General features: G+C 40.4%; 1 protein-coding gene across 1 annotated transcript in view; it reads left to right on the top strand.

Moving 5' to 3' along the window:
* The window catches only part of ATP2A2 (ATPase sarcoplasmic/endoplasmic reticulum Ca2+ transporting 2), a 1,687,617-nt gene extending 1,664,684 nt beyond the window's left edge, over window positions 1-22,933 (top strand). The window contains exon 27 of the mRNA XM_044069765.1: window positions 22,121-22,933. The gene's annotated coding sequence lies outside the window, so the exon portion shown is untranslated. The remainder of the gene's footprint in view (window positions 1-22,120) is intronic.
* The last annotated feature ends 1,617 nt before the right edge of the window (window positions 22,934-24,550 follow it).

Here is a 24,550-nt window from a genome sequence, read left to right as displayed (position 1 = left end):
AAAAATAACACAGATGGAAAGACTCTGACAGATACAGAAAAACAATACTTTTAGCTAATTTTACTATTTTCCTAACTGACTGAAGAATTACAATTCCCTGGTTACTTTCTAAAGCAAGGCAATATAAAGTGGATGAGTGGTCTTTGTTGTCAGGTTCCCAAAAACAGAGTGTTGAGTGTCTTTTATCCCATCTTTTACTAGTGTCTATATATAATTTCAGTGCTGGCTATAGAATGACATTGCATCTGGTCACCTGACTCTGTGGTTGCCACACTACCCCTTGACTAGAAGCTGAACCAGAATCTAGCACACATGTCACAGTACATACCTAGAGCTTTGCTAAGGCATCTAGAGAATGTAAAACAATTCCAATACTTTCATCCTTCTTGTATAGGCTAACCAGCCATTCTCTGGCACCCCAGGGTAGCAATTAGTTCACCACTAAGGACAATAAGAACAGGATCCTAGACCAGACATTACATCTCTGGCTGCATTCAGGCCTGTGAGATAACATTTTTATGGCTTAAACTAAGTTGTTTAATTTCAAGCTATTTTTTTAAGGTAAGCTAGGCTGAGGCCCCTTCCCTTCCAGCTTCTTCTGTTAACATGTATATACACTTCAACAGTTCAGTTTGACATAAATGTATATTTCTTTTCTGTCCAGCAGGACCCACTGTTGATACATTTTAGCACAAGCAACTTTACAAATGCATTTTAACACACGCATCTGTACTAATCAGTTTGATATACAAATGACAAAAACATCTTTACAAAACTCCAGCTAGCTATGCTGGCATATGTTACACATGTACTGCCCTACTGTGTCTGGCATAGCTGACACTACACCACATCATCACACACCAGATGGAGACAGTTTCTTTTTATAGCTGTTCAGAGGCAAAAGCGTGTCATTGGCCCATACAATGCATTGTATATACCTGTCTTCCAGTGGGTATTGGCATTGCAGTAGCAGTCTAGATCCCTCTCTTCCCCTAAGGGTGGGTGAGTTTGTGCTGAATACTCACTCCCACCCTTCCTGGCTCCTTCAGTACCCAGGTTGCTGGCTGACCCCAGGCAATTTGTATCACCCTTGGGGTTTTATCCTTCTTTGCCATAGAGATTGATGTCCAAGCATTATTGGAAGCACCTCCAACTACTTTTGCTGGCCCCACCAATGACCAGGCTGATCTGTCATCTTTGTCAGTCAGCTAAAGTACATAAAGATGATAAAGGAGAATTCAGTGATAAATGTCTTAACACTCTCCTACTACTACTTACCTCATGAAGCCAGGGAGGAAACCATTCAAATCTTCAAAGTATTTTTCTTCTCCTCTGTTCAGTAGAGAAATAAAATCTTCTTCCCTTACAAGGTACACACCATTTTCCTATAACCTTCAGTTAGAGGACTTTGAATATAATGCTGCTCAGTTCACACATTGTATTTCATGTATTTTTCCTCAGACTTGAACCTCATCCCCTGTACCAAAACTGATACCTGACATACTTTTTGGTGAACAGCTGCAATATTCTTTCCAGAGTTTGTCCTTCTCTTGTTTTGCTTCATTTTCTGTGACTTCCTCCAAATTTCTTCTTTACTGTTATCCCCACAGTGTAATTATGAGACAGTAAATGGATTTTACCCAAATTGGTAGACTTTACTAGCTTTCCTTTATCAGTTTTAATTTTTCACATTGGGAGAGCTCTAAACAGCCTGCTGATCATAGCTGCATTCAGGCATAGGATTGTGGAAGAATAAGTAGGGATCTTCCTCAGAAAAATTAGGACTGTTCCTAAAGTGTGGAACAATTCACAGGGATGTCCTGAATGAGCCGTTGTTGATACAGCAAGTAGGTCTTTAGCATTGTGCTTTGCTGAGGACCTTAAGAAGAAAGTTACTGATACTTCCTTTAAAGGTGTCACTCCCTTTGCATTTCTGTACAAGAAACCAGAAATTGTTTTTATTTGTATTTACAGCAAGTAGACTTCATTTCACTGTATCTGACCTGCTAAAAGTTTTAGAATTATACTACAACTACTGCAAGAATAAGGAGAATATACTGCAAGTTACAATGTTATGTTTCACTAGATTTATTATGTAAAATTTAGTAGGCCAACCTTATTTCTAGCCTTTGGTGAAGTGTCTACAGCAAGCTTTGATTGCACTGTGAACCGTTTAGTAGTATTTAAAAAGGGCATGAAAAGGTGAATTCATTCTAGGTCATTCTATACATTCATTCTGTACAGAAGGTCCTACTCATAATCTCAAAAGAGTTTTAGTGGGTGCACCAGCGTTAAGGGATTAAAACTGAATGTGTATAAGGTGTGTGTATAGTACTTTAACTTTAGGAGAGAAGTAAGAATGGGGGGTGGCAGTATTTTGTGAATCATTTGTTTTTAATTTACCTTCTTTAACAGATTGCAAATGAAGATGTTTCCCTGGAGCAGTCAAGATATGCCTGCAGGTTTTGTTCCTACTGAGTAGCCTTCACTGACATGTGCTAGGTGAACCTGCTGCAGTAATTGGTTGAGCATGTTCTATTGTAAGCTGCTGCACACTTTTTCTCCAATGTGCAGGCTGTCTCCTTTTGAGAGAATTGTAATAGGTATTCAGGAGATTTACAGTTTCATCAATGTATAGCGTACATAAGTAAAGATCTAGCCATAAACCCAAATATTTGAACTGCTGGACTGAGCTTAAGGGGATATGATTGCTGTGGTCAGAGTCTTCCACATAGCAGGGGTGAGGTTTAGTCCTTTCATTATAAAGGCCACAGTTGCAGTTTTCTTGAAGCTTATGGAAAAACCCATTATATTAGACTATTTATGGAGCCTGTACTTGACCTTTATGGATTGCAGTGAAGTCAAAATTGTGGCATCATCAACTTAAACTAAGAAGATAGCTGGAAGAACAACTGAGAAGAAACTTATGAAAGTTAAAATGGATCGCAAGTCTGAGCCTTGAGGTATATCAGCTGTTACCAAGGTGGAGTGGGACAGAACTCTGAACTGTGACCATGAATGAGTATGCAGGTACCTTTGAAAGGAGTAAACTCTGTGTCTTATATCATACAGCTGGAAAGTTAATTTAATTGCCTGTCATGCCAAACTGAATAGGCCTTGAATTCTATACAGACTGGCCTTCTTTGTGTTATTCAAGTGACTAGTTGGTTAATCATTTCCCTTTTCAGAATTATGATTCGATTGGAAAGCAGCCTATGCAGTTCGTTTAGTTATGGAGGACATTACTTGGACAGGGAATGACTAATTTTGCCTTCTGTAGCTCAGGAATGGTTCAGATAGGCAGGATTATGTTAATAATGTGGTGCAGTAGCTCTGCAAAAAACAATGTATCACAGGACATAAAGAACATTAGGAAAAGGTCATCTGCATCAGTACTTTGTGAGTTCTCCTAGCCATTTGTATCAATTTTACTATTTTTGGGGTTTTTTTGGAATTTGAATGTATCGGTGAGCTCAAAATAACCATTGTGGACTGCTAGTTTTTGATGACTGTCACCAAAATTTACACCACAGCATTGTTTGAAAGAGTGGGCAGATATGGTAGTAGTATATAATTTATATGCTAGCTGGCCCGATCAGTTCTTCACAAATAGAGGAAGAAGTGAAAAATTGGATTATCCTGGTATTGAGGATTCTTTGCAGATGGTGAATGTAGACATGAAATTAAATAATGTATACTTATTTTAAGGAAAGCTATGGTAAATCAGGTTAAGATGTTAAAGGGCAAAGCCATTACATTGTCAACACTTTCTCATTAATAAACTACAAGTATAAAAGGTTGATTCCATTAAGGCTGTATGCTGGAAGATTGTTGCTTTTGAACTGTGTTATTGGAGAAACCTGTTGATAATTTCATGGGCTGTAAGAAGTCAAAGTTAGTCAGTACTTAAGGAAATAAATCTAGAAGGGCTGATTAAAATAACTCCTGTACCTAAATGAAACAGTGATACTGGAAATGACTGAGCACTAAAGAAGGAAGTAGCAGAAAGGCTAAGGTAGATAGTATCACTGAAGTAATAAATATGAATTTGCTAGAAGTTAAAGAAACAGTTACAGACAGGCCTAGTGTGATAAAGGTATCAGGTCACAAAGAGTCAGATTCACTGAAAACAGATGCAAAGGATGTAGTGAGACAATTATTATAAATTAGTATGATGTCTTTAAATGTTTTACCTGTACCCACTAAATATTCAGTTCATACCAGAAGCTCTTTGGGGATGCAAAGAATATAGTGTGCTGTGCTTATAGGTAGGTAAATTTAGTTTTACATATCTCTTTCTGACAGCACAGAAGTTGAGTCAACTGGAGCTTATGTTTTGAATTTTCAAAGTTATTAAGGCAGATGTCTTGGTTATGATTTTCATTCTATCTGGGGTTAATCAGTGTGCTGGTTTGAGACCAGTTCTTCCAGTAACTGAAGGGGGAGGTACTACTGTTCTTCTGAGGGAAATTTTATTTAACATATGCTGTACAAAAGTATTGCAGTCAACTAATGTAGTTAACATGGTCTGTCTAAAATGCTGAGCTGTTGTTTGTTAGATCACTGTTGCAGCATTTCTGACTTATGAGATGTATTTTGTCAAGGATGCCAAACATCCAGTCAACAAAATCTTGGACACTTTCCTTTTGTGCTGTACACCTAGCCTGTAACCTATGTATGAGGCTACATCCTGATACTTAAAGGGTGTAAAAGAGTGGAAATCCTCAGAACTTTCTTACTGCAAGTTCATGAATAAAAATTTGTACTCATCACAGACTGTCAGCTGTACATCCTGTTCCAGTTATAATCATTGAGATCAGCCAAATACCCCATTGGGGACCCTTTCTCCCCCTCCCCCCAGAAAAATTGTACCATTTGTGTTAACTAAGAAGGGAAAATTTGACTGTAATTGGCAAACCCCTAACAAGTGTAAATATTCTAAATATCTTTTTCTTTTTTTTTTTTTTTTTTTTTTTGCGTAGTCCCCGAACATAATTATGAAGAGTGCTTCATCTGCCAGTCTTCCTTACCTAAGACTATTAACAGTCATCTCATTTCTTTAGAACTCTACAAAAAAAATAAATATTTGCAAGTTTAGCTCATGCTAGGATGGCCCGTGAATCATTTACCTTTGACATCTCAATAAGCACAGAAAGAAAACACAAAAGTTAAAAGAAGAGATGAAGTTACCAGAGAAGTCTGTTTCTTTTAGTCTAGGTCTGACATCTCCTTTAAGGCCCTTGATCAACCTTTGAACCTTCCAAATGCCATACTTGTTCCCGCTGTTGGAACTCCTTGGGAAGCTGACATGGCACAGGCTTTCAGCATGTTCAGCATGACTGACTGGACAGCTGACTCAGCCATGAAGGGGAGAACTAAAGCTGATTCTCTTAAAAGAAACTGGGGAATCCCTCAAATTCCTCTATGAGAAGACATCCCTGGAGGCCTAATGGAAGTACATAAGGAGGCTGCTGCTCCTCATGCTATTTCCCTGGAGATTCCAACGAAAAGGAGACAAAAGACCAAACGTGTCTATTCTCCAGCTATTCCTACTTTTTGTCTTAGGACCCTCAGCGGAAGTGATTTGATTTCTCTCAAACTCTTTTTAAAGCCCCTCAAATTTTTTCACCCTGTTTCTATTCCGCATAAAAAGAAGAGTGAGCCCTCCTCTGAGGAAGACATTTATTCAGAGTCAGTGTCTTTAGATTATACATCCCAAATTCATTATTCCGTAGGCTGAGAGTTTAAAGCAGATGTGACTATGCCTTCTGATTCCTCTCATGAAAAACAGATTTACTAATACTGTTTATAAAATGATAGTAAACTTTAACTGGAAAGGTAAGAAAATATCCAGTTCTCAGAACAAATATTCACCTTACATACACACACACACACACACACACACACACACACACACACACACATATATATAAATACCAAAGCTCTGTTATTTCACCTCTTCTAGAAGCTGTGGTGGATACCTTTTTATTTGCTTCTCTGATACTTGAATCTTAGCCACCCGCTCATAAAAAGCCAGACAGATCTTATATTGTACTGGAAACTTCTAAGTACTTATGAAAAACGTGCTTTAGACCCTACAGTTGTTTTTATGGAATTGGATATGATTTTTAAATTACTTCTTTCCATGAATGTCTTACCTAATGACAAGGATAGCAGGGCCATAAGTTTACACTTCAGCTACCTTGCCTTTCCTTGCCATCAGCTATCAAAACCACATGGCCAGATACATGCTTTCTGTCCTTGATAATATGACTAATCTGATTGTTAACATTCCCGACCAAGACACTAAATCCTCCTTTATAGGACATACTTAACTCAGCCTCTCAAGTAGCAAGCATTTCCTCAAATATGAGTGTGATACTGATTCCTCTAGAACAGCTGCTACTGGTTCACTTTTAAAGAGATGTGTCTGGCTCATGCTTCAGTCACTTCCTGATGAAGTCAAAGCCAAAGTACTGCAGTTATCTTCAGATAAAAGTAACTTGTTTGGTAATTCATCAGCTGAGATTTCCCAGAAACTAGAGGAAAGGAGTAAAATAATGTAAGGCTTTAAACAGTGATTTTTTCCCATCTTTAAGTTTCAGAGAAACAACCCCCTGAATCTGGGCCACTTTTTCGCAAGTCAAAAAAACCTTCTCAAAACAGAATGAAAAGTACAGACATCACAGGAATTCTCCATTAACATGTTTAGGGATTCCTCAGCTCCACTCAAATCAACAGCATCTTGCCATTGCAGTTCTTTTAAAAGTATTTCCCGGGATAATATAACCTGTTCTTCCCTTTCAAGGAAAATGCGTTTACTCCAGACTTTTTCTAGTCCAAAGAAGAGGGAGTATGGAGACCTGTCCAGGACTTAGCCATTGTAAAAGTGCCAAAATTAAATTTCTTAACCATCTCAATATCTTTTCATTCACCCCCCCCCCAAGTTTTCTTAGTGACCTTGGACTTGAAAGATGCCTATCTGCATATCCCTGTTCATACAATGCACAGAGAATTAAGATTGTGTAAATTGGGATATCACCTCTAATTTACTGCTTTGTCATTTGGTTTATCTACAGTCCCAAGGGTCTTTATAAAATGCTTAGCTCCTGTCATAGCATTCTGTAGTCTTGAAGTTATCTCTATCTATCCATATTTAGACAATTGTTTGATTCTGGCCACTTCAGTTCAACAAATTCTTTGGGACTTAAACTTTGCAGCCAATCAGTTTCTCCAACTAGGGTTCACTTTGGAAAGCAAGAAATCAACCCTGGAACCCACTCAGTCTCTGGTGATCCTAGGATACTTTCAATGTACTTCCTGTATGATGGCATTTCTTCCTCCAGGAAAGTTCTGTTTTGGACACCCTACTTTTTATACCTGATAGATCTTCAAATGACATCAGAACCCTGGGGTTTATGGCATCCAGAATTCAAATGATCCCATAAACCAGGTTCCACATGAGGAATATTCAGTGGTATGTCAAATAAGTTTGGGCCAAACAATGTCAGCCTCTGTCCTTTCCAATCCTTCTCTTGTAGTTCATACGTTCTGGTGGCTCAATTAGGTGAAACCCAATCCTGGATTTCCTTTTCTTATCTCAACTTCCCAGTAAATGATATCAACAGATGCCACAGATTTTACATGGGGGGGGGGGCTGCTCAAAAGGCATCAAAGTTCAGGAAGTCTGAACCAAACTAGTCATAAACAAACACACACACATCAGAGGTGAAAGCCCTGATCTTCACTGTTCAGACTCATCATCTCTGGATCCCAAGGCATTTTCAAATTCTAACAGAAAATACCACTTTCATGTGCTGTATCAACAAATGGAGAAAAAAGTCTTGCCCCATTTGCAGAGCTGCTGTGATAGCTTGGGACTTTGGAATTCATCACAACTTTTTTTCACAAGGCTATTTGCATCTTTAGGGTACGCCGTGGTGGTGCAGCGGTAGCGTTATTGCCTCACAGCAAGAGGTTCTCCCGTTCGATTCTCGGCTGGAGCGCCTTCTCTGTGTAGTCTGCATGTCCTCCCTGTGGTCGAGTGGCATTTGAAAGACACACGTAGAATGGGCGTGCCTTCGTTGAAGGTTGGGCATCAAACTGGCACCTCAGCACCCGTAAAAAAATCTACTGCCAATCATTAGCAGACCGAAGTTCCGCTGTGGTGACCCCTAACCAGGATAAGCCGAAAGAAGAACATTTGCATCTTTTAGGCAAGAAAGAATTGATGTTGAAAACATTCTCACTGTGTAGCATGTAAGCTTCCTAAATGTGTTCCCACCCTTATTACTCTCCATTGCAAAATTCAGAGAAGAAAAGCCAAATGCTGTTGCTTCTACTGGGGACCAAGAAGAGTATAATTTCAAATTGTCACATCCCTGGCAGTGTAGAAATGTATCCTTGTATAAGCCACATTAAATCCCTTTTAGGTGAGGAGATGACCAACTTCACCTTATGATCTGACCCCTCATTTATATAATTTTCTGTTGCTGAACTTTCAGTTGGAAGTGTCCATGGTGACTGAGGTGGCCAATTAGAAAATGTTGCGGTTATAATCCATATGGTTCAGTGGCTTTGGTTTCTCACTTGGAAGACTGTTTTCTTTGCCATCACCTCTGTTTACAGAATCTCTAAATTGCAAGATCTTTATATATAGGGAATCCTGTTTTTGTTTTTCATGAGGAAATGTTGGCCCTTAGGATCAGTACATGTTTTTCCCCAAAGTGGTTTCTAAACTATCCTTAAACTAATGTATTCCTCTCCATGTTTTCCTTACAGGATCAAAAATCTAGAGCAGAGGCACACCTTTATACCATGAACATTCACTGTCATTTGAGGTTTTACCTCAACAATGTGCAAGACAGTAAGAAGATAGGCTATTTGTTTGACTACTTTGCTTTAGGGAGAGAAAGAGAGACTTGGGGTGTCTAAGGAATTCTAACAAAGTGGATCAGTAACTGGATTGTCTTTTGCTATAATTTTAGCAAAGTATTAATTGGAAAATGTTGCAGTTATAAGCCACTATGTTATGGTTGTGGCTACTTTAAGTGCTTGTTTCAAAAAGTGACTTCATTGCAGATATTTTTTCCACAGCTACTTGGTCATCTGTTCACACCTTCATTGAGCATTATTGCTTGGACCATTATAATAGGAGTCAGGCCACATGTGGAGCTTCAATGCTTCACAAGTCAGCCATCTGGGCTCTCCCATTTTGCCTTTGTCTGACTCCTGGCTCTTGGGAAATGTTCCTTGTTGACTGCTTGGTATTTCTCCTGACACAGTCACTCACCATAGAAGGCCTCTAAAGTCAGATACAACAGATTGCAGTTACCATAGCCATTGATGTCAGAGCCTTCTGCAGTGAGTAGTTATCCTCATACTGTCTCTTAGTGTCTGAATAGTTTATCCATACTGTGGCTGCAGATTAATTTTCTTGTAAATTACAGTTTCTTATATGTTTTCTGTCTTGCTGGGTGTGTTCATTTAATCACCAAAAACAAATCAGCTGCAGTTAGTTGCACCAGATATCCAAGCTCAAAAGCATAAAACAAAAAACAACCTGGTGAAAAAGTGAACGTTTTTCACCAGGTTGTTTTTTGTTTTATGTGTTCATTTAATGGTAGGAGACTCACCAGAATAACAGAGGTCGAGCACACCCTCTGAGCCCAGTGCATGACAGTCTACTGTCTGCTATCTGGCCAGTGGTGCATGTGCCTCTAAATTGAGCAATGAGATAATATTCACAATTTATTTTTTTGGGGGGGGGGTTGTCTCTTGCTCTGATAGGGATGGAGTGGGTCGAGGATCCTAAGGGCATCCTGGAGACTTGGCTGTTTCTACTTCCATCCTTGGGGGTTATTTATATGCCTACCCACTTCCACCTCCCATGCTCACTACTTATGTTTGAGGTCAACTCTCCTCTTTGGACATTGCCTACCCTAAGGGAGCATCAGCAATGAATGCCCTTCCACCCAGGATGGGCATGCCCATACCTCCCAGGAAGTGGAAATCTCAACAGTTATGGCCTCCTTGCAGATCTAGGCTGCTATGGTGAGTACATATCTGTTTAAAGGATCCTGAATATATTAAAATAACCTTTTCTGTGTTGATCACATTGTCGTACAGAAGTCTTTAAGTTTTTGTTACAGCTTGTAGTTGTACCATTGCTCTTATTAGGCATAAGGGTGCAACACAAATGAAAATGTCTTATTTGCTTAAAGTAACTGGTAGTCATGTTCAAAGGTATCAGGTGCCAAACTAATTCCTACTACAGAGGAGAAGTGGAGTAGTTCTACAGGAAAAAGAGAAAAGTATGTCCACCTCTGCCATACTGGTTTACTTTGTTTCAGCAGCTGTTTTTTGGTTTGCAGTTTTTTAATTGACTGATAGCATCTTAAATGTAATTTGAAATTAATCATTAGACACTACAAAAAAGTGGATATGCAACTATGTGACAGTATCCAAAAGCATTCAAGTCTTTGACAAAATTTATCCTGTACTTGATTTTTGGTTCCATTAGCAGTGCAAAGGTTGCTGATTTTTTTTTAAGTTAAGATCATATTTTGAAGTCTTATTTGTTATTTGTCAAATTAATCAGATTAAGTATTTTGTTTGCTTTAGCAGTTGGCATTCCTAAGTACATACTGAAGGCTAGATTTAACATATTTCAAAATACTATATCCAGTACAGTTGATACAGAAGGGTATTTTCCATTTTGTTCACTTTAACAATTTAAAGCTGAGGTGTTAAAATATGTTGTCTTACACTTTTCATTGTGTGCTAACGTGTGTGGTTTAAGTAATTCATCTGCCACTAGGAACATGGACAACTATAAATGATTCACTGTTGGTACATAGCTTGGCTTTCCCCATTACTGCAGTATTTCATCCATTATGTGTGCGCTGTTAACCACACTACTAATATGTTTGGTTCAGATTATTTTCAGGAGTTTGCTTTAAACTGGCATGAATCAAACACAGGTTTTATAATGGTGCTCGCAGCTTAAATGTGTAGTCAGACAAACACAATATGGTTTTAAGTCCAGGATATTCAGATAGACTGTATAAACTGTTCATGCATGTTGTATGACTCAAACATTTTAACTTACCTTAGAAGGCCACTGGCAGTGGGCAGAACACTTGGGAATGTCGTTCCCTCATTTCCTGTATGTATTCCATGTCTACATGCAGCCTTTATATCAAGAAATAGGACAGTCAGTGAGCTGCTTCTCTTGTTTAGAGTAGAGCACATTGTTAGTGACTGTTGCTAACAGCATAGGTTCGGGTCCAGAACTCAAGGGTCAGAGTGATGCAATAGCATAGGTTCGGGTCCAGAACTCAAGGGTCAGAGTGATGCAATAGCATAGGTTCGGGTCCAGAACTCAAGGGTCAGAGTGATTCTCAGTAATTTTGTCAGCAATGTTTATGATCAAGCAAAGATCTTATCTAAAGGTATTACTCCGAAGTAAAGGGACCCCCATGATAGGAGTAAGTTTATGATGGCCTTTCTTCATAGTTCACACTACCTGTAAAGGTTGTCACCCATATGTATATCTGCTGATAGTGCACAGGCAAAGGGGGAAGCTCTCTTGCAGCTGCTTCTAATATTGGGAACAACCCCTAGCCCTGTCCTCCTCTGAGGCAAGCTGGTACACCTTAACTGGACAAAAGGTAGATCCTCTATTCTCTAAGACATGTTTGAGTGCCTCTGCTCAGGTCCAGGAATGTAACTGGACTTCGTGTGATTGGTGACACACTGACATTGGTGGATAAGATCCTCACATGCCTTTCCATATCTGTTCTGGGGCCTTAATCCTTTCCTGTCCCCATTCAGGACTTTGACAAGTTGTTCTGCATGTGGTGGGAGACAGCCGACTAATTACATACATGCATAATTTATCAGCTAGATGCAGTGCTAGTACTGAGGCCTGCTCCAGCATCTCATTACCTTGTACCTCCCGGAGAGTTACTTGGCTGAAGAGCAGTGCATCCACATTATCATAACTCATATAATTTCTGGCCATAAATTTTGACAACTGATGAAGAAAATGGTCTTGTCTGTTCATGGTAAGACTGGCACACTTATGACCATCCGGGGAAAGGAGATGCATACCTAGCAATGGAATTATGATTACAGTAAAGGCAATGTTTGTCTGTTGGTTGGCAAATGGAAAAATTATATTAGATGGTAGAATGGATATTGCTTAAGCACATTTTTCCTTTGAACATTTAATTACTTGAGATTAAGTATTTCCTTTAGATTTTAAATGTTATTAGTAGTTAAGGTTGAATTTAATACTAAGTCATTACATTTGTATACTATGTAAAATAATTATGATACATAATATGTAGGTGTGAAGTTGTGTTTAAGAATATTCATATTAAAATAACCACAAACTGTATGTTTGCAAACTGTCTGGGTGTTTTAAGGTGAGGTTTATCAATATCAATGGGGGAGTTTTTGACATTTGCACAGTTTATTAAAAGATGCATTATTAGTGATGTTAAAGCCGTGTCTATAATGTTCAAAACTGATATACCAGTTAGATTATACTTTTGTTTATTTAGTGTTAACTTTAAAACTAATGTGAGACCAGACTGCTGATATATGTATCTTTGCCTTGCAACATAGACTTTAGTAAGCTGGCTCTGCTCAAGTAGGAAGAAAAGGAGATCCAGTTGTACCTCATTCACAAGAAAGTGGCAAGTGTTTTGTGGGAGTGAGTCACAGCAAGGGCATTTCCATAGGGTTGGCCCATATCATAGATGGACCGAATATCCTGGAAAAGTTTAGGTTGCAGCTCAGACCTTTTACAAGGAGTTTGCTTTATCAGGACAATGTGTATGCTATCCTCAGAAGTATTGCACTCCTGGACAGTAAGTGCATTCTTAGTGAATGAGAGGTTCTTTTATGCAGTCTCTTACAGCCCTCTCCTTTTGGTGATGTTTCTGTAGAAAAAAAACAAGACTTATTACTTGATGTTGGCTCAGAAGAGCCTGATTTCAGGTCCTTCAAATCTTGGCCTCTCTAATGATGACTCCATATGGTGGGATAAGAGCTTTGTGCTATGTCAAGATGGCTGCCTCCTCCTAAAAGTATTGTTGCTGTACAGCAATCAATATTTGCTCAGAAAAAAAAACTCCCATGTTGAAGTCTGTCAGAAGACCTTCCTCTTGAGGTACATACAAAGATGATTAGAAAAAGTTTTTTTTTTGACTGAGGCAAGAGATTTCCTCCTCTTCCTTGTTATGTGATTCTTCAGGTTTGCTTGGCCTTTCCCAAGCTAATGTGCTTTTTGATATAAGAATTGGTTACTTCACTTTTAAGGTGCATGTGTCTTCCATTGCATGATATAGTGAAAACAGCATTCTGGACTCTGGTCAAGCATAGATATGCAAAACAGATTTTGTATGAAATCATTCATCTTTGGGTCCCCCTAAAGAATTTGCCTCTGCCTTAGGACTCAACCTACAGTTCATACATACAGTACATCAGAGCTGGTTAAACTGTCCTTTTCTTAGAGGTCATCTCCTCATCCTGGTAGAGTTTCAGGTCGATAAGTGCAGAGTATTTTTTTTATCATCCATAAGGACTGGTTCTGCTTCTGAATGAATCATTTTATCTTGAAGAAGGTTTCTGAGGTGTAGGTATACCAGTTCATTCATATTCATTCAAGGTGCTGGAAGCATGGTGCCTGTATTCTTCATATCTTTGATGCCCACTCTTGGCTCTAGTTGTTTCTCTGTTTGGTCCACAAAAACAGGCAATCCTGTGCTAATGAAAGGAAGGGTTTTACATTTAGCAAACTACAATGGACTATGATCTATGTTATCTTTTGTTACCAGATGATTAATATGTCTTGGGCAACAGAATGATAGGACATTTGACCAATGGATGGATGCCTTTTAGTCTTGCTTCTGGTATGTGTCAGTCTGTGCCTTGGCCACCTGGTCATCATTACATACCTTTACTAAATACTGTAGTCTAGACCACCACTCCAAGAGAACAGTCACCCTACTATGGGTCCTCCTATCCAAGTACTTAGTCTTGGTGGGACAGCCGTTGGAGTGCTTATGCCTTAGCCCTACAATTCTTCTGGTCAGACAAACAATGGACAGTGCAGACTACGATTCATTTTCACAAGTGATATAAGCCTGCAGATGACCCTTCAATCCTCAAAGCTTCTGCCTCTGTTAGGGTGTTCTTCGTGTTTCACTGTTGCAGTCACCACCAGTGGGTTATCCCTGCTGTTGTAGCCCTTGGCTGGCCCAAATACCAGAGTCAATCTTTTTCTGCGTCAGCTGCTGTCGCATGCTGACTGACATCAGGTCATCAGTGCTATAAAGGAAGGCAGCTGATGCCATTACATCAGTCTTTCTTGCCATGGAGCCCATAGCAGAAGCAGTTCACAAGTGTGCCGGTCGGTTGCTATCAGAGTTCAAATTACGGCTGAAAATGTCTAAAGCTAAGTACCCCACTGGGGATCCTTTTATCTTGCACTAACCAATGTCCAAAAAAGTTAACAACTGTCTCGCCTGTGGAAAGCAGATCCCACACCGAGACTTCCATTCAAACTGAGTTACTTTTTTAGGCTCAGACCATGACGTGCCCCGCTGCCAGATCTGTGCCCTCTTTAAAGCGAGTAACATTCATTGTAGAGCTCTTATTGTAGACAGGTGTTTTCGCCTTCCATCTTCACATTCCGAAATGGTATCCATCAGCCAACAGTCCATAGACATACTGAAAAAATGTAGAGATAAAGATAGAGAGAGACCACACAAGGCTAAGGCTTCCAACAATGCTACCGCTAAGCAGGTTGTCAGTTCTCTGGAATTCAGTGAGGTGCTTTCGCAGTCCCTGATGCCCGTTACAATATCTATGCAGGCCTCTACTGAGATCCTTTTGGAGTCTGGTATACCGCAGAAATCTTCATCTTCCAAGCCTTTGGTTGTCGCTGCCTTGGTTGAGTCCGGAGCCGTGACGTGGGCACCGGCTTCCGAGGAGGCCTTTTGTACTACCAATTCTATACAAAAACTGACATCTTCGCATCCGACTACCATTTCTCTCAGACTGATGGATATTCTTAGGCCTAGAAGCCAGGCCACTCCAAGACAATCTACCTCTAGCCACCATCTGACTCCTGCTCCACCACCCCAAGCCCAAATGCTTAAAATGGTGGAGGATCTTATCTCCCTTATCAGGGGTATTTCAGGCCACAACTTCTAAAAGAAAAAGAAACCCTTCTCCTGAAATAATGACAGAACAGGATTCTGAGGAATCTGATTATGAGGATTCAAATGCAGAGGAATCTATCCCTTCTTCCTACACACCAGAAGACCTTTCCTTTGGGGAAACCCTTCACATCCTCAGGGTACATTTCCACTGGGAATCTCAGAACTTCCCTCAGTCTAAGAAAAGACTAAGTGAGTTTCTAGATCTGCCCCAGCACAGACCCCTGGCCATCCCCCCTATCTTAGAAGTGGTGGATGATGTTTTCCATGAATCCAGCTTAGCCCCTGATGCCCTCCCACCTGCTCCCAGTAAACCTGACAGGTATTAGAGTACTGGATTCCCACAAATACCTATACAGAAATCCTGCTGCAGACCCGGAGGTCATTACACAGGGACCTAAAGGAGCTAAGGCTAGTTCTGCAAAGAACCCTATTCCTGCTGACAAGGATTCCAGAACTCTGGACAGATGGGGTAAAAAAGTATACCCCTCTGCAACCTTAGCTATCAGAGCACTCAACTGTCAGTTCCATATGTTAAAATATCAACAACACACTTTGGAACTATTAAATCAAAAGATTTCAACCTTTCCTGACTGTGTCAGTTTGAAAGAGTTAGCAGATTTACTGCACTCTACTTCTCAAGTGGCCAAAACACTCTTTACACTGTGGATATGATGCCCTAGAAGCCTCAAGCAGGGGAGCAGTGCCAGGATCTGTCATTAAGAGACATGCATGATTGAAGGAATAACCTTTCCCTGATCATGTCAAATCTAAGTTAATTGATGTACCCTTGGATAAGGACCGCTTGTTTGGAGTAAAAGCAAAAGAGGTGCTTAAAAAGATGGAAGACTAAGCAAACTCTATGTAAACAGTAAAAGATTTCTTTCAGGCAGAACCACCTAGATTAAGCAGGAATTTTCCCTCTAATCACTGGTCCTTTCCTGCACCTAGCAGATAGGGGCAAGATAAACCCCACAGTGACCGACCATACAGGCCCCTATCCCAGGGACAACAGAGAACCAAACAATGGACCATCTCCATCCCAAAGGCAGGGAGTTCTAAGCCATCCTTCTATGGCAAAAACTCTCTATGACTCCCTCTCTCCCCTCTGCCCTTCTTTCACTCACCAAAAGCTAGGAGGAAGGCTCTCCCACTGCAAAAAAAAATTGGCTTTCAGTAAAAAAGGACCAATGGGTCTTAAAGATCATTTTCCAGGGATACAAATTCTCTTTCAATGAACTCCCAATTCCAAGAGGATACCCAGACTTACCTCCAAATCAGTGGGCAGAGGCATTGAAACAAGTCCATGCTCTCATATCCCAGGGGGCAGTAGAACCTGTCCCCCCAGATAAAACAGGCAAAGGCTTTTATTCCAGACTATTCCTTGTTCCCAGAACTTGGCGCCCCATCCTGGATCTATCCAACACCTCCCTGGTGGTCCCCAAATTCAAACTGCTAACTTTGCAGCAGCTGCTGCCGATGTTGACATAAAATGCCTGATTAGTAATCCTAGATCTAAAGGATGCCTACCTCCACATCCCCATAAGGGAATCCTGCAGAAAATTCCTGCACTTCAGAGCAGGCTCACAACACTTTCAGTTCTCTGTGCTACCCTTTGGATTATCTACTGCTCCCAGGGTATTCACCAAATGCTTAGCCCCAGCCATAGCATTTTGCAGACAGAGAAACATACAGATTTACCCTTATCTGAATGACTGCCTCATTCAGGCAGAGTGCAAAGAAAAGCTGTTCCAGGACCTCCTCTGTCAAAATCGCCCTAACTTCCTTAGGCTTCACCATCAATGAGAAGAAATCAAAGCAAACACCCTCCAGGAAGATCATTTTCTTGGGAGCACTGCTGGACACAGCATCCCAAATGCCCTTCCTATCCCCAGAAAAGCAGAGCTTCCTGCCTCTCTACTTTTCTCAGCTGGCTTCCAGAAGTCACCTCACTGTAAGGAAGTTCCTGCAAGACTTGGAGTACATGGCATCATGCATCCTTCTAATTCCTCTGGCCAGGCTTTACATGAGAAAACTTCAGTGGTATCTAAAAAACCTTTGGTCTCAGCACTCTCAACCTCTAGATACCTCTCTCCCTGTATAAGGGCTGAGTTTCCCTGGTGGGCAGGGGTCTGTGCCAAGAACAAGGGTCTTCCTTTCATCCTTCACCCTCCAGCCAGACCATTACCACCGACGCCTCAGACATTGCGCTCACCTAGAAGGCAGGTGCACCCAAGGTCTTTGGGATGCCCAGTACCTTACCTTACATATCAACCAGAAGAAATGATGGCAGTACAAAAGGATCTGACATCCTTTAAACCCCATCTCAAGTCAGAGGTTCTCCTTATCAAAACAGACAGCACCACAGTAATGTGGTACATTAACAAACAGGGTGGGACCCAATCTTACCCTCTGTGCAAGCTAGCCATGAACCTCTGGCTGGCAGCCTCTTCCTTGGGACTACACCTAATAGCCCAATACTTACCAGGGATCAACAACACCCTGGCAGACCACTTAAACAAGAACTTACTGGACCCCCATGAATGGAAGCTCCACAGAAAAATCTTTTTGCAGATCATTCAGGACTGGGGACTCCAGAGGTGGATCCTTTTGCTTTGCATCTCAACCATCAGCTGAAAAAATTCTGTACCAGGGAGTATCACCACCTAGCGTGGAAGGTGAATGCCTTGGCCTTCTTCCTGGAACACCCTCTTTGTGTACACATTCCCTCCTCTGCCTTTTAGTCCCAAGGTACTGATCAAAATAAGGGAGGAGAGACCAAAGGCCATCCTCATTGCTCCAGATTGGCCCAGACAACATTGGTACCCCTTACTGCACAGCTTGACATTACAGGCTCCCAGGCAGCTTCCCCTGATCTCAGACCTCCTGATTCAGTTGGGAGGGGGGGGGGATGCTGCACCCAGACTTGCAGACTCTCAAACTGTCAGCATGGCTAATACCCTAAAGGCAAACAAGGGGCCTTAGTTGAGCAAACAGGTCCTAGACATTATCACAGAGGCCAGAAGGCCCAGCACCAGATAATCTTACTCAGGAACATGGAAAAGATTCTGCTCCTGGAGCCAGTGCAGAGGGGGCAATACCTCACAACCTTCCATCCCTCTTATCCTGGACTACCTAGCGGAGCTACTTAATAGTGGCCTCTCTTTCTCTTCTATTAAAATCCATGTCTCAGCCATTTCAGCTCATTTTGACACATATCAGCCCCTCTTCTCCCAGCATTTGATCAAACAATTCCTCAGAGGGGCTTCTAATATCAGACCTCCCAGAAGGCCACCCACTCCAGCCTGGGACCTGAATAGGTTTTGGAAAAACTAACCTTACCACCCTTCGAACCTGCTGCTTCAGCAGAACTGATACCCCTCCTGGAAGACTGCTTTCCTACTAGCTATCACCTCAGCTAGAAGGGATTCAGAACTTCAGGCACTGATGGCCATTGAGCCCTTCATCATTTTCCATGCAGACAGGGTTTCCCTGAGGACTAACCCCTCCTTTATGCCCAAGGTGGTATCTAATGTGACTCTCAACCAGGCCATACATCTACCCATCTTCTTTCCTAACCCTCAAAACAAGGGGGAAAGAATTTTGCACTCACTAGACGTGCACAGACAGCTCAGATACTATCTGGACTGTACTAAACCCTTCAGGAAAACAGACCAACTATTTGTCAGCTTTGCCCCAGGGGCAGAGGGGAAGCCCCTTTCCTAGCAAGCCATTTCCAAATGGATATCACACTGTATACATTTCAGTTACAGATTACATGGGAAACCCCCCCTAAATCTATTTGAACCCGTTCCACTAGGGCATCATCCACTTCCACAGCATTCCTCAGAGGAGTTCCCACCAGGGACATCTTGGAAGCTGCCATCTGGACTTCTGTCCATACCTTTACCAAGCATTACTACCTACCTCTGTTTTCTAAGGTGAGGGCAGGGTTTGCCTCTGCAGTTCTGCAGGCCTTGCTGACCCAGGCCTAGGTCTCTTACAAATCCACCCCTCACCTCAGTTTTGGGAATCCTCCCACAGGTGATGACTGCAACAGTGAAACATGAAGAACATAGTGCAGTTACCATAAATGTAGATATTCAAGTGTATTCATTGTTGCAGTCATGGTTTCCATCCCTCCTTCCCCTTTATATCTTCTTTCTTTAGTGAGACATAAGCTTCTCTAGGTGGCTTTTAGCCACCAGGACCTCTTTACCATATTATTTGGGCTTCTGACTGGTTAGAGCAAGAAAAACTAATGTAATGGCATCAGCTGCCTTTTTTATAGCACTGATGACCTGACGTCAGTCAGCATGCGACAGCAGCCCACGCAGAAAAATATTGACTCTGGTATTCGGGCTGGCTGAGTGCTACCACAGCAGAGATAACCCACAGGTGATGACTGCAACAGTGAATACACTCAAACTTCGACATTTATGGTAAGTGTACTCAACTGTACTTTCTTCTGTCTCATTACCAAAGACTTTTTAAGGGAATAAGTGCTCTCTACACATCCCTCTCCTGCCACTCAGAAAGATGCAAGTGGGAGCCACAGTGTGGCTTAGATGGACAAGCCTTGGCTGTATCATAGGTGAAGTGAATCAGATAGCAGCTTGGGTGACTGTATGAGTTGGTGGGAGAGAATAGGAGCAAGCAGCTGCTGCTAGCGTACCTATCCTGGGAAGAGGGAGGCAGTTCTGGTTCACTTCTTGGGTGATACTTAGTGGAAGCACTAGGTGCCTTAGCAGTGGAGGTTGAGTCTATTGATGTACTGCAGTATGCAACTTGCACTGAGTGCCAAGAGGAATTCAGTATGTGGAGGCACTCTGAAGACAGCTATGGTTGAGTTCAGAAAGCTGCTGTGGGGGGTTCAGTGCTTACCCATTCCCCACCACCTGGCTCTCACCATGATCAGAAGAATTCATGGGGAATTCTCAGGCAGGAATGAATGGGCCATAGGGCTGTCACATCACTAAGGAATTTATAGCTCTGCAACCACTGAATGAATTGGCTGGTTGGGTGTAGATAGAGGAGCCATCAGGCTCAGACCCTTGGGAGGCTGAAAAAAAAGAAGAGATAATTAGGCACTGCCTCTTCATTCCATTCCTTCTCCATTTGTTTCTTCTAAGGCTTCTGCCATTCCATAGGACCATAGGAGATTACTAGGCTATTGACCCAGAGGCCGTTATAAGCCTAGCCATTTCATCCCAATGTAATACCATGAAAATGATAGTCAATAACCAAGATTGCATTTAGTGATGACTGACCATGTCAAGGAGGGTTGTGGGCACTATCTCCGGTAGGAATTTATGGTGTCCCATCCACTCGTTCAGGTTCCTCTTGAACAGTGTCACAGAGGTGGTCTGTTTCAAATGAATTCATAGGATCATAGGACCACAGGTGCCTTAGCAGTGGAGGTTGAGTCTATTGATGCACTGCAACCTCCTTCCAACTCCACTAGGTTTATTTTTAGACATTTCTTGGAATTCTGTTCACAAACTCTACCCATTGTAGAGGGACCTACAAAATAAGATACAATAAATGTAAGCATGTTCATCACATTATTTGATCTTTGTGAAGTTTCTGTCCAGTGGATGCATTATTCTCAACCAAAATATTTCATGTATGGGATACCCCAGGTGTTGTGCTACAGCGGCAAGACTTCTTTTAAATGTCCAAGTTTATAATCATTTGTTTGATATGTATTTCATCTTGCCTCCTTGGCCAGTATCTGTTGAAATTCAGAGGACTGCAATTGCTGTCCTTTGAAAAATGGAAGTATATTTCTTGAACTGGAGGAATATAAGCCAAGTTCAAGAAGTAGGAAGCACAAAGAACTACTTCAGAATGCTTGGGAAGGCTGCTCATATAAAAAAAAATGCTTAAAAACTAATTTATAACAGTGAGTTTTAGAAGCCTCCCTCTGCTTTTTATTAATTTCGGTCAATTTTTCAAAGTATCAGGACTCATGGTATCAGACCTGATATAACTGATAAGGTGCTGTTGATAACTCTTAGTTCCCCCCTTAGCTAACTCTCTAAAAATCAGGGAAGCAGACATCATTATAGTGGCTGGGAAAGGGATATTATTCTTGTTATAATAATGAGGAAAAATGGAAATTTAACTTGGAAGGAAGAACTCTTTTTTTAAGTGGGAAGCAAATTACAGTGATTCCTTGTGGGTATCACATACCACTCCCATATGTATAGCCATAAACAGATAAGTAACATGTCCTTAGCCAAAGACACACACCCTTCAACTTCCACTGGACAGTGCTTGGCTATGGCTTAGTAAAACTTCCTCACCCAAGGAAAAACAGCTGTCAGTGGCTATTGGAACCCCCATCCCCTCTGCGGCCTTCCAGCACCCAAGTCATATGTCAGTTTTGGATCACTGGTAGCACAGTTGGATGCTATAACACTGGGTCAGTTTCAAGTTTATAACTTTGTAGACATGTCAGCTAGTGAGTTTTCTTCTGTATGAAATGAGTATTAAGTTGAAGAGTGCTGTCCAAGATAGTGTCCAGAAGCAGGGATAACTGGGATACACAGATATACCATGTATGATCGAAATGGGGAATATACGCCCAGACAATGGGATTTTAAAAGCAGTGTAAGATGAGATGACTCAAGAACTATGTTCCCAAGTGTTCAATCCACTACAAAGGGTCCTGTCAAAGTTTAACTGATATGGTGAGTACTCACATATCTTTTATCTCTTTAAATTGCTTTTTGGATATAAATGGACTTAAAAAAACATTTTCATTTCATGTCAGCTTTCTTGCTTCCAAATAAGTTCTTTTCACTGTTAAATGTGCACGTTATAGCATTTCTTCCTTGTTTAATTTGTTAAACATTCTTTCTCTCTATTTTTTCCCTTTACAGCAAAACTGGAGTAACCCTCTCCTAAACAATTTTGCAGAAATCTAAGGTTGTTGCTGCGTGCATGTGTATTTTTGCAACACATCTACCAGGACATCTGCATGTATAATGTGTACAAAAATAAAACAAAACTGCGTGCTACATGGGAGGGAATGTATTTATAATTAATAAGGCTTCATTTTAAAAACTGTACAAATGTGCAATACTGCTTAATGAGTTGAAGACTTCAGAGAAGTTAGTCTTTTATTGTTTTAGATACCTAGAAAGTACACCTCGTCTATTCTAGAACATTACAAATTATTATTTAAGGAGGCAACTAATGAATTTTCACATTTCTCTGTGTACAGTATCAAATTCATGATGCATGCCTGCAGTTGTAAGTAGTCAAAATTCTGTATTGTTATCTTCTGCAGTTGCTGCTTTATAGATAGTTATGTACAGTAATGCTATTCTGTTTATAAATCTATTGAATGTTTAACAAACTGTAAACCTGCAATCCACTTTCATAATGTCAAGATATTTTTACTAAGTTTTTTTGAGTGTGCAAATAGTTTTTGCACTGTAATATTGTAACTATTTAATTAATTATAAACCAGTAGACAGATGTTGGTGCAATAAAAGATTGTGATGCCTATATATATATCTATAAATATATATTATATATAAAATATTACAGATGAGTCGGTATGTATAGTATTACCATGTTTGATTTTAGAATACTGTAAATAAGATCTAGGTTTCTCCATGCTGACAATGTGCATCACTTACATTTCATGATTTCACTTAAAATAAAAGTTTATTCTCTGAGATACCATATTATGTAATCTTTTGTTTTCCATGAATTTTACTGTCTGTTTGGGTGCAACTGATTAAAAAATGTGAAATCCTTAACTATACTGCCAACTGCAAACTGTGCTTTCCATAAGTAGCCTTATACAGTTAAGATACTCAGACATTTTAGTGTTTGACACACTTTTTATACTTTAAAGTATACATTTTAAACATGTTCATGGAAACAAGGTTTGAACATACTGATAGAGATTAAAGAATGGCAGAAATGCTGTTGATGTTACTGAGACAAAGTTGGTACAATATGGCACTTCCTGATAACTCCCAACAGTAATCAATTAGGTGTGTGGAGGAAGATCAGACCTTGATTACAGGATTGAACCATTTTTTTTCTGATATTGATATTCTTTAGTGCCATTACCTTAGAGGCTGAATAGGTGGCAATAGTTGGGTCTTTCTGTGTCATGTCTTTACCATGGGTGTTGGGCACCAGAAGTGCTAGGACCTGTGGATGCTAACTTCTTTACTGTTTGTGCAAAAGAGTGCATACCAGTAAAACAAACTGCATTGTATTAGTATCTTTTTGCTGCTAAGTAACAGTTAGTGATAGTGTTCTCTGCAGCAAATTTTGTCATATGACATCAGTGATTTTTAGTGCTTCCTTCACTTTTATTAATAACATTTTCATTTAAAAAACACTGTCACATTGCTTTTTCTCAGTTCTGCTTACCAAATAGATTAGAACAGTAAATGGTGAAAGATGAGTTCTGTTTATTGAATACTGTTTCTACAAGACAGGTTGTATCTAGCTTGTCTCTTTGGAAGGAGGGTGGCTATAACCCCTTCTGACTGCAGACACCCTGACAGCAATCTGTCATCTAATCTTTGTGCCCATTACTTGCTCTTATTTCCTGGTTACTTCCTCACAGAACAGAACATGAATGTTCATAAAACAGATTCATTTTTTTTCACTGAAAATAGTTTTCTAATTTCAACATCTATCTGCCACTCATCATTCTATCCTAATTGTTTCTTATTCCAAGCCTACAACTGGTTATCAGATGTCTCAGCAGGACTCCAACAATTAGTGTCTGTTTTTGTATTAGACTACAAATTGCTTATGTAAAACTCCATATTCCAATTAACAGAAAAATGGTGAAGCTATAGGAGATGGAACAGAAATTCGTGCATTTGTATAAGAAAGCTTCTCTTTTATCATCCACTTGAAACAGTACATATTTTTCCTGTTTGAATTATAGTACCACATATAAACTTAAAAAATAATACGCAGAGTATAATAAACCTTGTATGTTTTTATGGATAATCACTGTAAGCATAAAGCATAACCTTTGGGTTTCTTCACTACAGTTCACCCATGATCTGGCTTGTCTGTTACAGTAATGGGGCTTCCAAGATAAATGCACAGTGATCAACACATTGATTAGAGCTCTCAGTGTGAAAATAGGAGCTTTGAAAAAAAGCCAATAAAAGCTAGGAATCTGAATAAAATTCAGTTGAACGCTTTGAAACACATCCAATAATTATGTAGTGCAAAGAGTAAACAGAAGTTCTCAGAAAAAGACAAACCAATTTAGCTCTCTGATAAATTGTCTCTGAACAGAAGAACCATGCAGAAGTGTCTTC

The sequence above is a fragment of the Protopterus annectens genome, chromosome 4.part0, assembly GCF_019279795.1.
Source record: "Protopterus annectens isolate FY-2018-M chromosome 4.part0, PAN1.0, whole genome shotgun sequence".
Taxonomy (NCBI): domain Eukaryota; kingdom Metazoa; phylum Chordata; order Ceratodontiformes; family Protopteridae; genus Protopterus; species Protopterus annectens.
This window is presented reverse-complemented; position numbering and strand designations above follow the sequence as displayed.